The sequence below is a fragment of the Lacerta agilis genome, chromosome 5, assembly GCF_009819535.1.
Source record: "Lacerta agilis isolate rLacAgi1 chromosome 5, rLacAgi1.pri, whole genome shotgun sequence".
NCBI lineage: Eukaryota > Metazoa > Chordata > Lepidosauria > Squamata > Lacertidae > Lacerta > Lacerta agilis.
The window spans coordinates 70,907,223-70,920,972 of NC_046316.1; positions in this window are offsets into that span (position 1 = coordinate 70,907,223).

The following is a 13,750-nucleotide window of genomic DNA, read 5'->3' on the forward strand; positions in this document are numbered from 1 at the left end:
TCAGGAGGTAAGCGTTACCAGGACGTCCAAAAGCTGGCTGTCGCGGCTCGGGGGAAAGGAACTCTGCGCGTGCACAGGACTCTGCCCGTTTTTATTACTCCTCACCATGTTCAAGGGCTGATCCTTAGGTTCGAAAGCGGGTGCTTGGGAGCTGTACGCCTGCAAACTTTGCCCCTAAGCGAAGAGAGTGACGCTGCCAAGTGGCAGAGGAAAACGGATGGGCTTCTTCCAAAGTAGCAAATGTGTCTATGCTGATAAGCGAAGCAAAACGTCGGAAAATCTTTTTCTACAACCCAGAATGCAGAACTTTGAAATTTAGAACTACTACTACATTTTGTGCGTGCGTCAACAGTTGTCACCTCCAGTGCATTTTGGTGCTTAAGTTTACTGGGTTTCCCCAGTGTATTCTGGTGCTGGAATGCGGAGTTTGAAATCATGGCAACTAGACAGAACCTCCAGCTCCAGAGGCGCCCGAATATTATTTGCTAGAAAGCCAAGTGGAAGAGTCATATTGGGTTCATGCCTAAAGAAACAGGATGTTGGATTAGGTGGGCTGGTCCAGCAAAACTCTTCCTAATGTTGCAACATAATTGTATAAACAGTGTTTTATAATGTCCAAAGTGATCACTAGCCTACTTGCCTGCTCTTTAATCTTTCTCCTCCTCCTGAACTGCTTGTTCTGTAACTCACAGGAGTCTGTGCAATATGGTCTCTGGGACCGCTCAGTGAGTAGAGCAAGAGACTCTTAATCTCATAGCCATGAGTTCGAGTCCCACATTGGGCAAAAGAGGAGGTGGGTCACTTCCAATTCTGCAAGTCTATCATCTATGATCTGTTGCAGTTGTGACCGCATGTCCATCATTCTCTCTTTTTTATATATAAATGATTTTTATTTGTTTTAAATATGATCACATTACGTAACATCGTACCGTCTTGTTTTATCTCTTTGGCTTAACTGAGCCTAACAACTTCCCTCCCTCCCGTCTGATGGTTCACAAAATTAAACTTTAAATCTTTACATTTCGCTTCGTTTCCTATCCTTGTTATATCATTACCTAAAATATTCTATTACTCAACCTGAATAGGTAGCAATTTCATCTTACAAACCTTCAAATAACCCTGCTAATGATGTTAATTGCTTACAGTTGTCTTTCAAATATAATATAAATTTGTTCCAGTGCTTTTGGAATGCTTGGTCTTGCTGGTTTCGGATTCTTCCTGTCAGTTTCGCCAGTTCTGCAAAGTCTATCAACTTCATCTGCCATTCTTCTTTTGTTGGTAGCTCCTGTTGTTTCCATCTTTGGGCTAACAAAATTCTTAGAATCATAGAATCATAGAGTTGGAAGAGACCACAAGGGCCGTCCAGTCCAACCCCCTGCCAAGCAGGAAACACCATCAAAGCATTCCTGACAGATGTCTGTCAAGCCTCCGCCTAAAGACCTACAAAGAAGGAGACTCCACCACACTCCTTGGTAGCAAATTCCACTGCCGAACAGCTCTCACTGTCAGGAAGTTCTTCCTAATGTTTAGGTGGAATCTTCTTTCTTGTAGTTTGAATCCATTGCCCCGTGTCCGCTTCTCTGGAGCAGCAGAAAACAACCTTTCACCCTCCTCTATATGACATCCTTTTATATATTTGAACATGGCTATCATATCACCCCTTAACCTCTTCTCCAGGCTTCTGCATTTGTTGCATATAAGAACAGTTTTTTTTTTATCTTGTCTTGGTATCTCTTTACCCACTATACCCAATAAAAAAGCTTCTGGGTTTTTTTAAACAAAGGTGTTTTTAAACATCCAATAAAAAAGCTTCTGGTTTGTTTGTTTTTTTAGTAAAGGTGTTTTTAAACATTTCTTTAGCTCATTATATATCATTTCCCAGAAAGCTTTTACCTCTTTACATGTCCACCACATATGGTAAAAAGTACCTTCCTTTTCCTTACATTTCCAACATTCACTTTTTGTTCTATACATTTTGCCCAATACCACCTATACATCATTTTCATAACATTTTCTTTAAGCGTACTGCATGCTGTAAAATTAATACCTTCATTCCATAACCTCTCCCAATCTTCTAATTGTATATTATGTCCAATATCTTTAGCCCAGTGTATCATTACCGAATTTACCTCTTCATCTTTAGTATGCCATTCCAATAATAATTTATACATTTTCGACAATATTTTTGTCTTATCATTCAGTAAATCTATCTCAAATCTAGATCTTGCCCATCATTCTCAAATGTTTTTCTGTTCTCTCTGCTAGCTTTCTGAGAGGCTTAAATGCTCCCCACTGAAGCCTACAAGCTACAGCAGCAATAAAGGGAAAGCAGCTGTTCCCATGCACAACTACTACCCTTTTCCTTCTATGTACTTCTACAGAGAGAGCATAATTCACTCAAAGTGTGCAGTTCTTTCCTCTCCTTAAGCCTACAGTGTTTTTGGTGTGCTGTATGGAGTATACATTCCCAGCTAAAGCCATCTCAATTGTATAATAATAATAATTTATTTATACCCCGTCCATCTGGCTGGGTTATGTTACCCAAATACCCTCAGTTTTAATGGAACTACAGAATTGTAGAGTTGGAAGGAACCCCAAGGGTCATCTAGTTCAGCCCCCTGCAATGCAGGAACCTCAGTTGAAGCATCCATGACAGTCATCAAACCACTGCTTAAAAACCTCCAAGAAAGGAGTTATGTTTGGGGCAGGGTAAAGAACTTACAGACATTAATAAATCTTACAAACTGGATACCCTGGCCCATGATACATTGAAGGATGCGGTACAGGCACAGACTGGTTTGCCAGAAGGATGGAAAGAGATTTAGATATGATAGTCTTGTATTATAATATCATGTTCCCAAGTCCCCATGAGAGGCATGTACAAATTAATGCCTGGAACTGTCAATGACAGTGATTGAAGGAATATATCCATGGATTTTCACATTAAGCTGCAAATATAACAGCAAAATTTACAGATTATTTTACTAGGGTTAAAACTTTATTTTTATCCAGTACTGAGAATTTTTACATCTGAATTCTGAAATTAATTGTTAACTTTTTTGTATTACAATTAAATTAGGTTTTTCTTTAAATGTTCACAAAGTGTTCAACTGAACAAACTACCACTTTGTTTTTGAAACATTCAAAGCAGTAAGATTTTTTGATGTGTTGTTGTTCAGTCGTTCAGTCGTGTCCGACTCTTCGTGACCCCATGGACCAGAGCACGCCAGGCACGCCTATCCTTCACTGCCTCTCGCAGTTTGGCCAAACTCATGTTAGTAGCTTCGAGAACACTGTCCAACCATCTCATCCTCTGTCGTCCCCTTCTCCTTGTGCCCTCCATCTTTCCCAACATCAGGGTCTTTTCCAGGGAGTCTTCTCTTCTCATGAGGTGGCCAAAGTACTGGAGCCTCAACATTCCTTTATCATGGAATTTTAAGAGGCAGCATTTTTAAAATTACAGCTTTAAGAACTTGTATCACATATGTTTGTTTGTTTGTTTGTTTGTTTGATTCATTGTTTACCATTTTAACTGTAATACTGTTACAGGTTTTGTTTAGAGTGAGCTGCCCAGGATCATGGACAGACAGCCTAGTTTATCAAGAAGGTGGTGATTTTACATAACATGACATTGGTACAGAACAGATAAATACTTGCAGCTTGCTAGGAAGAAAGCAAATTGGTTCAATTTCACGATATCCCAAATAATAGATGGTGCACAGATTTTCAAAAGCTCCATAAGAGAAATAATAAGCCAATTTTAAAAGCCTCTAATAGAAGGTTTATCGTTCCATTTAGCAACAGATGAAAAGATGGTTAAAGAAATAAAGAATTTCAATAATCTGCTTTATGGAAGAAAGCAAGAAGCAACAGAGAGCAGAATAAGGGCAGTTTAGAAATAGCTACTGCAAGGTAGACCAGAACTCTTTTAGGCAAACTGAGTATACAGCTAGCAACTGAGGTCAAAGCACAGTGACCCACAAGCTCTAGACACTACACATTTCCTTCTGCTAGGAAAGAGCTACTTCCAGGACATAAGAGTTATTAGGCAGCTAATTTGCTTGCTTGTTTTGATGCATCTAAGTACAGCCATGCTACCTTCTACCACAGGCATAGGCACACTCGGCCCTCCAGCTGTTTTGGGACTACAACTCCCATCATCCCTAGCTAACAGGACCAGTGGTCATGGAGGAGAGGGCTATTGAGGGCAGCTAGTTAAGATAGTGATGCTCTTCCTTCACAGCTACAAGCAGCAATGCTTCTGAATACCAGTTGCTGGAAACCACAGGAAGGGGAGAATGCTATTGTGGTCAAATCCTGCTTGTGGGGTTCACACAGCCGTCTGGTTGGCCACAGTGAGAAGGATGCTAGACAAGATGGGCTCTTTTTTATGTTCTTACAAGGAATATTCTCTCCAATAAAGCTCAACTGGCCCCTATTCTGACACTTCTGTCTTACAAGACATCAGGATCTTAAATCACTTGGTTCAATCTTCTAATCTCTGCTCATTGTTTTATGCTACACTTTTAGAATTTTGCTGATCATAGTACAGGTCAAACCTTGGTTGTCAAACGTAATCCATTCTGGAAGCCCGTTCGGCTTCTGAAATGTTCAACAACTGAGGCGTGGTTTCCGAATGGTTGCAGGAGGTTCCTGCACTCAGGTGGAAGCTGTGTCGGACATTCAGTTTTTGAAAAACATTTGAAAACCGGAGCAATTACTTCCAGGTTTTTGGTGCTCGGGAGCTGAAACGTTCCAAAACAGTGGTGTTTGGGAACCGAGGTTTGACTGTACGTTGTTTTTACATTTCAGCTGTATTTATACATTCTTTTGTTCCTGAGGTTGTGAGCTTGCTTGAAGGGTGGAATAGATATTTCTACAATAAACAAGGTTGTTTGCATGGTTGAACATTTGTGATTAATAAATTGGATGTGGATATCCAAGCACCAAAGCCCAGATTTCCCATCTACACCAGGTTGCCATCCACATTTCAGAGAAACCCAGTTTTCCCATCTTGGGCTTGGTCCTTTAGGCTAGCAGAGCCCACTGCATGTCGTTGGAGGGTGGCTTCCTTCTTTCTTGAAAAGGGTAAAGTTTAGTGCCCTCCTATTTTTACACTGGCAATAACAGCCAAATAAAGTTCCAGTTACAGGTAGGTAGCCGTGTTGGTCTGCCACAGTCAAAACAAAAAATAAAAAATTCCTTCCAGTAGCACCTTAGAGACCAACTAAGTTTGTTCTTGGTATGAGCTTTCGTGTGCATGCACACTTCTTCAGCATTGAGGTACTCTGGAATCATTGGCAAAAACCAGTGTAGTTACCTTGGAACAGTGTTTTTGTAAAAAGAATGTAGTCAGCAAACACTTGTTTGCTTTCAAAAGGAACCTCATCGAATCATGAAATGACCCACTGAGACACATACTAATGAGAAACCAAGCATGTTCAGAGGCAGGGTCGGCCCACACATGAGGCAAAGTGAGACAACCACTTCAGGTGGCAGAATCCAATGGGACAACAGATCCCAATGTTGATCTTTCTGCCCTCCCCTGCTCCTGGTGTAGATCTTCCCACACTCCTTCTTCCCTGGATTTGCAGAAAACTTGTATCAAAATAAAATGGATTCTGTATGACTTCTTTTTGCAATTATATAGGTTGCAATTAAATAGATTTGTATTTTGAGGATTCACGCTGATTTCGTTGATCAAAATGTCCTGCATCCAAAGTGGCCCTGTCTCTGAACTGCATGATACCCAATAGAAATGGTTCTGTTTCCAAAACAGGTGTTTCCAGAGGAATGTGGTTATTAGGTTCATTATTTGGAGTAAAATTATGGTGTTTCCCTCAGTATAGAAAAATACAGAGTACATTTCCTTTCTGAAGGGACAAAGTTCTGTTTGTTTAGTAAATGGAATAAAGGGTACCTCCAAGGAAAAAAAATGTTTGCTAAATGGAACCATTTCCCATTTATCTGTGTATAGTTCATGCAGAGACGTTTAAGGGAAAACATTATGAAAACAAAGGTGTTAACTGGCTCTTCAATAAATAAGCAGAGGACCTCCTGCAAAAGGACACTTTTTCCTGTAATGGCTGGAGCAAACTATTATTATTTATTATTATTTTATCATCATAATCATCATGCATGCTGCAACCCTGGCAACCTCCCCTTCCCAATTATTCTGTCTCTGTCCATTGCTCAGAGTGGGGCGGGGGCAAGGACAGTATTTGCATTGCCAACTGTTCTTAATGGCCTGGTACTCTGCTGCTCTCTTTGTTTCTTAATCAATGGCACCTCTATCAGCTGATTTCCTGAACAGGAAAACCAGCATAGATTTCATTTTTACACTGCTAATTTCAATGTCGGTAAACTCACCTTAATAGTCTAAACACTGATTAAACCTCAACACCTAGGAATCGAGGCGGAGGAGGCAGGGCACCCTGAAATCTGGAGGAATCAGGGCACCCACAAATCCATTACAATACTAAACCAGCCACTGCTGCTGCATGAAGTCATATTCTCAGTGAAAAAGGTTTTTAGACAGAATAGCAAAAATCAACTCAAATTGCTTTCATATGAAACTACTCTCAGCAGCTCCATGCTGTCCATTCCCATACCTGCAAGTCAGTGCAAATGATCTTCTTGGAGAAACCAATGGATTACATTCAGGCCTCAAGTGTCCATTTTCTTCTTCCTTTGATTCTCACCAACCCTTGCTTTTCTGACAAATTATCTTGTATTTGATGTGGCTAGGCAGAAAATCTGGAAGGAAAGCAGGACTATGGTTCCCTTTGCGCTATACATTTAAAGCAGTATCATACCACTTCTAACTGTCATGGCTTCTCATTCAGAATCCTGGGAACTGCAGGGTTTTTGGGTTTTTTAGAGTGCTGGGAGTTTGGTTGTTGGGAAATCCCTATTCCCCCAACAGAGCTACAGTTCCCAGAGAGAGGGAGTGATCATTCTATCACTATAGGAATTGTAGCTCTCTAAAGGCAATCCTGCCAACCTATCAGTTCGAAAGCACATCAAAGTGCAAGTAGATAAATAGGTACTGCTCCGGCGGGAAGGTAAATAGCGTTTCCGTGCACTGCTCTAGTTCGCCAGAAGCAGCTTAGCCATGCTGGCCACATGACCCGGAAGCTGTACACAGGCTCCCTTGGCCAATAAAGCGAGATGAGTGCCGCAGCCCCAGAGTCGTCCGCAACTGGACCTAATGGTCAGGGGTCCCTTTACTTTTACCTAAAGGGAATAGTGTCTCCTATATGACATGGTGGGGGATTTAATTGGCAGGTAAACCCAGCTTCCAGGTGGTGCTTGTAGGGCTTGGCTGGAAGCCAGGGGTGTCTTACCCATAAAGGCTAGTGGCGCGGGGCACCAAGTTCTGGAGGGCACCAGGGAAGAGGCGGAGGCTGGACGCAGCACCCTCCTGGCATCAGCTCACCGCTCTCACCTGCTTCCACCATGCCGCGCCGAAGCAGCGCCGCACCTGGAGCCTCCGTCTGCTGTGGCCACCGCGGCACAAAGCGGCCAGCTGAGCCAGGAGACGCCGCATCCAGCCTCCGCCTCTTCCCTGCCAGAGGAGCCACCCTCCAGCTGCTGCCCGCCTCCTTCAGCCCCTCTGGCAGCACCGTGCTCCCTAAAAATAGTGGACAACTCTGGGAAATGGGGGGGGGGCGCCGGAGGGAGCTTTGCACCACGACACCAGATATGCTTAATATGGCCCTGCTGGAAGCTTTTCTAAAGGAGGGATCAGGTGAGTCATTACCTACCATGGCAGCTGCTCAAGGATGCCCCAGCCCTCATCAAAAAGTCTGCAACCCTATACTAAGGATTTATCATCATCAATTCAATTGTTTACATACTCACCTGTCACCTTAGTGTCCCAGAGTGGGTTATAACAATTTAAAACTCAATATTAAAATCAGTTTAAAACATGTTAAAGCCCATAGCTGTCAACTTTCCCCCCTTTTAAAGGGAAATTCCCTGATTCTGAATAGGATTCCTCGCAAGAAAAGGGAAAAGTTGACAGCTATGGTTAAAGCCACAGGAATGGGGTGGGTCGGAGGGGGATATCAGATGACAAAGGCCAGGTGGAAAAAGGTGGAAAAACCTGTAGTTCTCCATGTGCTGTTGCTTCGAACTCTGGTCAGCCCCAGCCAGCATGACCAATGGGCAGGGATGATGGGGCCTGTAGTGCAGAAACATTTGGTGGATGTGGATCCCCAATGCAGATCTTATTGAGCTGGAAGGACCTATGGCCTGAATCAGTTCAAGGCAGCTTTTGTGTTCAGTTCAGTCCCAACTCTCATGGAGAGAAATGTTCCCATTCCAAAATTGTCCCCTACCCACAATGATGCTATCAGCCCTCTGAGAAAACAATATTAGGTACAGTCGTACCTTGGTTGACGAATGGCTTAGTTGCCAAACGTTTTGGCTCCTGAACGATCGAAAACCGGAAGTGAGTGTTCCAGTTTTTGAACGATTTTCAGAAGCCAAACATACGGCGAGGCTTCCACAGCTTCCAGTCAGAACCCATGCCTTGGTTTTCGAACAGTTCCAGGAGTCTTTTCCGGAATGCATTCTGTTCGTCAACCAAGGTACATCTGTACTCTATTGTTCCTGTGTTTCTCTACAACCAGCTATACATTGTTCCAATTTGTATCAGGGAAAATCCTAGGAATTGTAGTCCAGCAGCATAGGGAGAAGGTTGATCTTACACACACACACACATTGTACTTAGGTTTTGCCACCCAAATGAGCCCTACATCTGAGCTAACATTAAATTATATATATATATATATATATAATTTTAATATTTTTATTACTTACACCCCACCCATTTGGGCTGCTTTCAGTTCTCTCTCTCTCTCCCCGCCACACATAATTTCCATTCTACCTACCCTTCCTCTGAAAGAAGGACCAGTCTGCACACATCCCATGGAAAGGTTTTCACCATTTTATTGTGACTCAACAGCTGCCATAGATTTCAGGGATTTGTGTGTGTTTAATCCTTTCCTCCTCAGCTTTTCTGTTCAAAGCCAACGCCCTCGGAGGAAACAAAACAGGCTGCCTTGTTTTGTTTTGCTATACAGTATCTCTCTCTTGAAGAAAAGCAACTGGCTTGGATCCTGATATAACTCACCTGAAGGAAGTTCATGGACGGGAAGCTTCCCCTCCGCTCCCTGAAGCGCCTCTCTTGGGCCTGGGGGCCCTCCTAAGCAACTGGGATAGGACACCGGGGCGGGAGATCACTGTTATTTTATTATTAATAATATCTATTTATTTGCGGCGCTTTATATAAAAGTGTCTCAAAGCGTAATGAGAACGGGAAAAGAGACCTACCAAAAAGCACTAAATATGAAAACCAGCAAGGGCAGGAGGAGGAAAGGAGAACTTTCCTTCCCCGAGCTTCCTGAGGTGAATTTACCTCAGGAGCCAAGCCAATGTTGTTGTCGTTTTTTTACCATTAGTATCTGCCTATGAAAGAAACCAGAACTATGGTAGTCCTTCTGAGCTGCTGTTTCCACCCCGTCCTCGAGACGGGAGAGCCACGCTTTACAGCGAATGTATCAATAGCACCCAGTAAAGTTTTGTCAAAAATATATACTGGTAAGTTATTATTAGACGGGCATGCAAAGGATGAAGAACTTAAGTAGGTTATGATTAAATGGGTTCAAGAGCTTGGTCATAATATTGAATGTGATAAATGGGAAAGATTATGGACAAAAACAATCAAATTTACTGCATGTACGGCACTTATGGAAAATTTAATGAAGATGATGTATATATAGATGGTATTTGATGCTGACTAAACTTGCTAAAATGTATAGAACTCAAGGCATGTTGGAAATGCAAGGAGAAGGAAGCGAATTTCTTCCATATGTGGTGGACATGCAGTAAAGTCAAAGCCTACTGGGATACGATATACAATGAATTGAAAAAGATTTTCAAAAATACATTTATTAAAAAAACAGAGGCTTTCTTATTGGGTATTATGGGAGAGGAAATTCCAAAAGCAGATATAGACATATTTATGTGTGCCACTAAGGCTGCAAGGACACTTTTAGCCCAGAAATGGAAGCAGCAGGAACTTCCAACTTTGGAAGAATGGTAGACAAAAATGATTGAAAATGCAGAACTGGCAAAGCTGACAGGGAAAATCTGAAACCAACTGTTTGAGAAGGACTGGAGTAAATTTATAAAATACATGAAAGAACATTGCCTTTCCCTGCAAGACTAATTGCAGCCATTAAGAGTAGTCAACAGGTTTTCCACACCTATCAGCTGATCACCCATTCCCACCACGCTTCTGAGTAATACCCCTCCCCACACTCCCTCACTATATTTAAGGATCTGGTGACTTCTGTTTCAGTGTATCTGAAGAAGTGTGCATGCACACGAAAGCTCATACCAAGAACAAACTCAGTTGGTCTCTAAGGTGCTACTGGAAAGAATTTTCTATTTTGTTTTGATGAAAGAACATTGTAAACATTTGAAAACGTTTGCAGGTTTGACTTAAATATTTTGCAATGTTAATTTTTGAAACTGGTTTACAAATACTAAAGTAAATTTTACGAAATATAGAAAGAGGGTAAATAGGGTGATTGTTGTTGTTGTTGTTCAGTCGTTCAGTCGTGTCCGACTCTTCGTGACCCCATGGATCAGAGTACGCCAGGCACGCCTATCCTTCAGTGCCTCTCGCAGTTTGGCCAGACTCATGTTAGTAGCTTCGAGAACACTGTCCAACCATCTCATCCTCTGTCGCCCCCTTCTCCTTGTGCCCTCCATCTTTCCCAACATCAGGGTCTTTTCTAGGGAGTCTTCTCTTCTCATGAGGTGGCCAAAGTACTGGAGCCTCAACTTCAGGATCTGTCCTTCTAGTGAGTACTCAGGGCTGATTTCTTTGAGAATGGATAGGTTTGATCTTCTTGCAGTCCATGGGACTCTCAAGAGTCTCCTCCAGCACCATAATTCAAAAGCATCAATTCTTCGGCGATCAGCCTTCTTTATGGTCCAGCTCTCACTTCCGTATATTACTACTGGGAAAACCATAGCTTTAACTATACGGACCTTTGTGGGCAAGGCGATGTCTCTGCTTTTTAAGATGCTGTCTAGGTTTGTCATTGCTTTTCTCCCAAGAAGCAGGCATCTTCTAATTTCGTGACTGCTGTATAGGGTGATATAGAAATGCTAAGATGGTTGTGATTACTTAAGAAAGCCAGGGAGGGGGCAGTCGATGCTTGGTATGAGCAAAGTTGTATGTGAGGATACGATTCGATATGAATGTGACAAAGGATAAAAATGAAAAATTAAATATATACCGGTGTGTGTGTATATATGAGATAGCATTCATATATTAATTTTATTATTATTATTGTTTTTTATTTATATAAATGAGATAGCATCCAGTAAAGGTTTTCCCCCCATGCAAGGAAACGGGAGAGCTTCGTCAGTCGGCTCTGCTCGTTTTGCTTGCCAGTCATGCAACGGTGGAGGGAAGGGGGCCGATCCGCTCTCTGTGTAATACTACTAAGAGATTCCTGGTTTGCACCCAGTGTCTCCTCCCAACTTTCTGGGAGGAGCGAACTTGCAGCTGGCAGCCAGAAAAGATGCCCGCCAGCGAGTTAAAAGACACGAAGAGCCCGGCCGTCGCACCATCTTGCCCGCTTCTGTTTGTTTCCTCTTCTTGGGGGCGGATTAATCCACTGGAGTTTCGCCGGCTGGAAATACAATCGGGGGGAAGTTGTGTAGAGATCCGCCCTTGCTCTGACTGCACGGCATCGGGGAGGGGAGGAAAGGAGCGGATCGTGAAGGACGACAGCCAGAAGGACAATAGCCGGATGGAAAACAACAGCCAGAGATAAAGAACAGCCAAGACCCGGGCAGCACGGCTGAAGCAAGGAATGGCCGCCCCTGCGCCCTCTGCTGGCTCGATTTGTCCCCTTGCTTCTCGTCCAGTTTACACAATTTCCAGATGCACCTTTAAAACCGGTCGTCAGGCGTCTAAAATTAGGACACCGGGGATTCGGGCCCCTCTTTAAGGCCCCTTCTACCCAGGGTGGGTTATGGACAGTTGCTCAGCGATGAGGGAAGCCCTCTCTCTTGCTTGCTCAAGGGCACGTCGATGTTGTCAGAGCCGATGGCCAAGAGGCTCTTGTCTGAGCACCTGCGTAAATTAATCCCTTCTGCACACAGGCTGGGACGGGAACAAATCACGTGCACACACACCCAAGTATAATTTGCTTACACTTCAACTGCAGACCATTCAGTTATGGGAAGTTATTGCACTTTTCTTGGGTGGCTTCCTGGAAGCATCTCAATACCCCTGACAATTTAAGAGAGACTTGCTGCGTCCGGCCAAAGGCTCATCTAGTCCAGCATCTTCTTCCACACTGTGGCCAGCCAAATGCCGATGGGAAGCCCACAGACAGGACACGACTCCTCGGAAACAGGGTGTCAGTCTTGATGGAATGTTGGTTTGATGATGCCAGTTGGTGCTTCCTTAAAAGTCCGCACTTAAATGTGTAAAGATGCCCAAAGTGATCAGCAGTAAAGTTCTGGTCCATCTGCTCAAGCCTAGCAAAGACCTGCCAAAAGGCTTGATGTGTGCAGTGATTCCTTTTTTTAAAAAAAAAAAGTAAAAATAAAAAGAAGTACAAACAGCCAGATTCCTTTTTATGTGTCTTTATAATTTAATTTTTCACTTACACATATAAAGGCATATACATATTTTTTTTTCCTTTGCTTTTTGAAATTCAGTCAAAAATACAACAGCATCATCCGTCGACTTCTGTGTGAGGCACAATTTGCAACCAATTGTTGCAGTATGGAGTGCTCCAGCCTTCTGTCAGGATAATTCTTTCATCCCTCCTACTCCAATACAGGCACTTGGCATTTTCTGACTACGGAGCATAGTGCGTAAGATCATAACGTAGTGCGTAAGATCATAATGTAAGATCAATGATTTTGTTGGGTCTGTTCCAAGTGTGACTTGGTGAAATAGCACCCTCTGATTAATCAGGATAATTCTTTCATCCCTCCTACTCCAATACAGGCACTTGGCATTTTCTGACTACGGAGCATAGTACGGTAGTTTCTTAAAAAAGAAAACAAATGGGGTGTGTGTGTTGTTCGCTTAGGGTGTTTTTCCCCCTCTCATGATTTTTTCTATATCTGCAAACCTTTAATATCTCCCTCTCTTCTTCTTTCGTAGCCCCTCTTTGGTTATATAGGCACCGTAACATAGCAAGAGCCTGCTTTTGGAAGGAGCTACTGTATTTGCTACCCCTAAAAGATTGGATCAATTTCTTACATACATTCTGAGTGATATTCAACAACAGTCATAACGTGAGATCAATGATTTTGTTGGGTCTGTTCCAAGTGTGACTTGGTGAAATAATAGCACCCTCTGATTAGTAAATGCATCTTTCCTTTACGTCCCGATTTCCCTCAGCGACTCATGTTGGCAGCACCATGTGTTATGATTGCTGAGGGAAATGCTCTGGTGTTTTCTACAGCAAATAACACAAGTTGTGGAAGCAAGGCATGTGTTTAAGTTCTAGGCACTGGTTCATGAGTACTGCATCTAAATTTCCAGATGCAGGTTCATGAGTCCCAATGTTGGACTGGGGATTGTAGAAGCAATACATAATTATTATTTTTTTGCATTTGCACTGGGAACACCGAACAACAGCAGGGAAAACCACAGGCACTTGGGAGGTATGGCATCAGCTCCTTAGTTACCAGGGAAGGG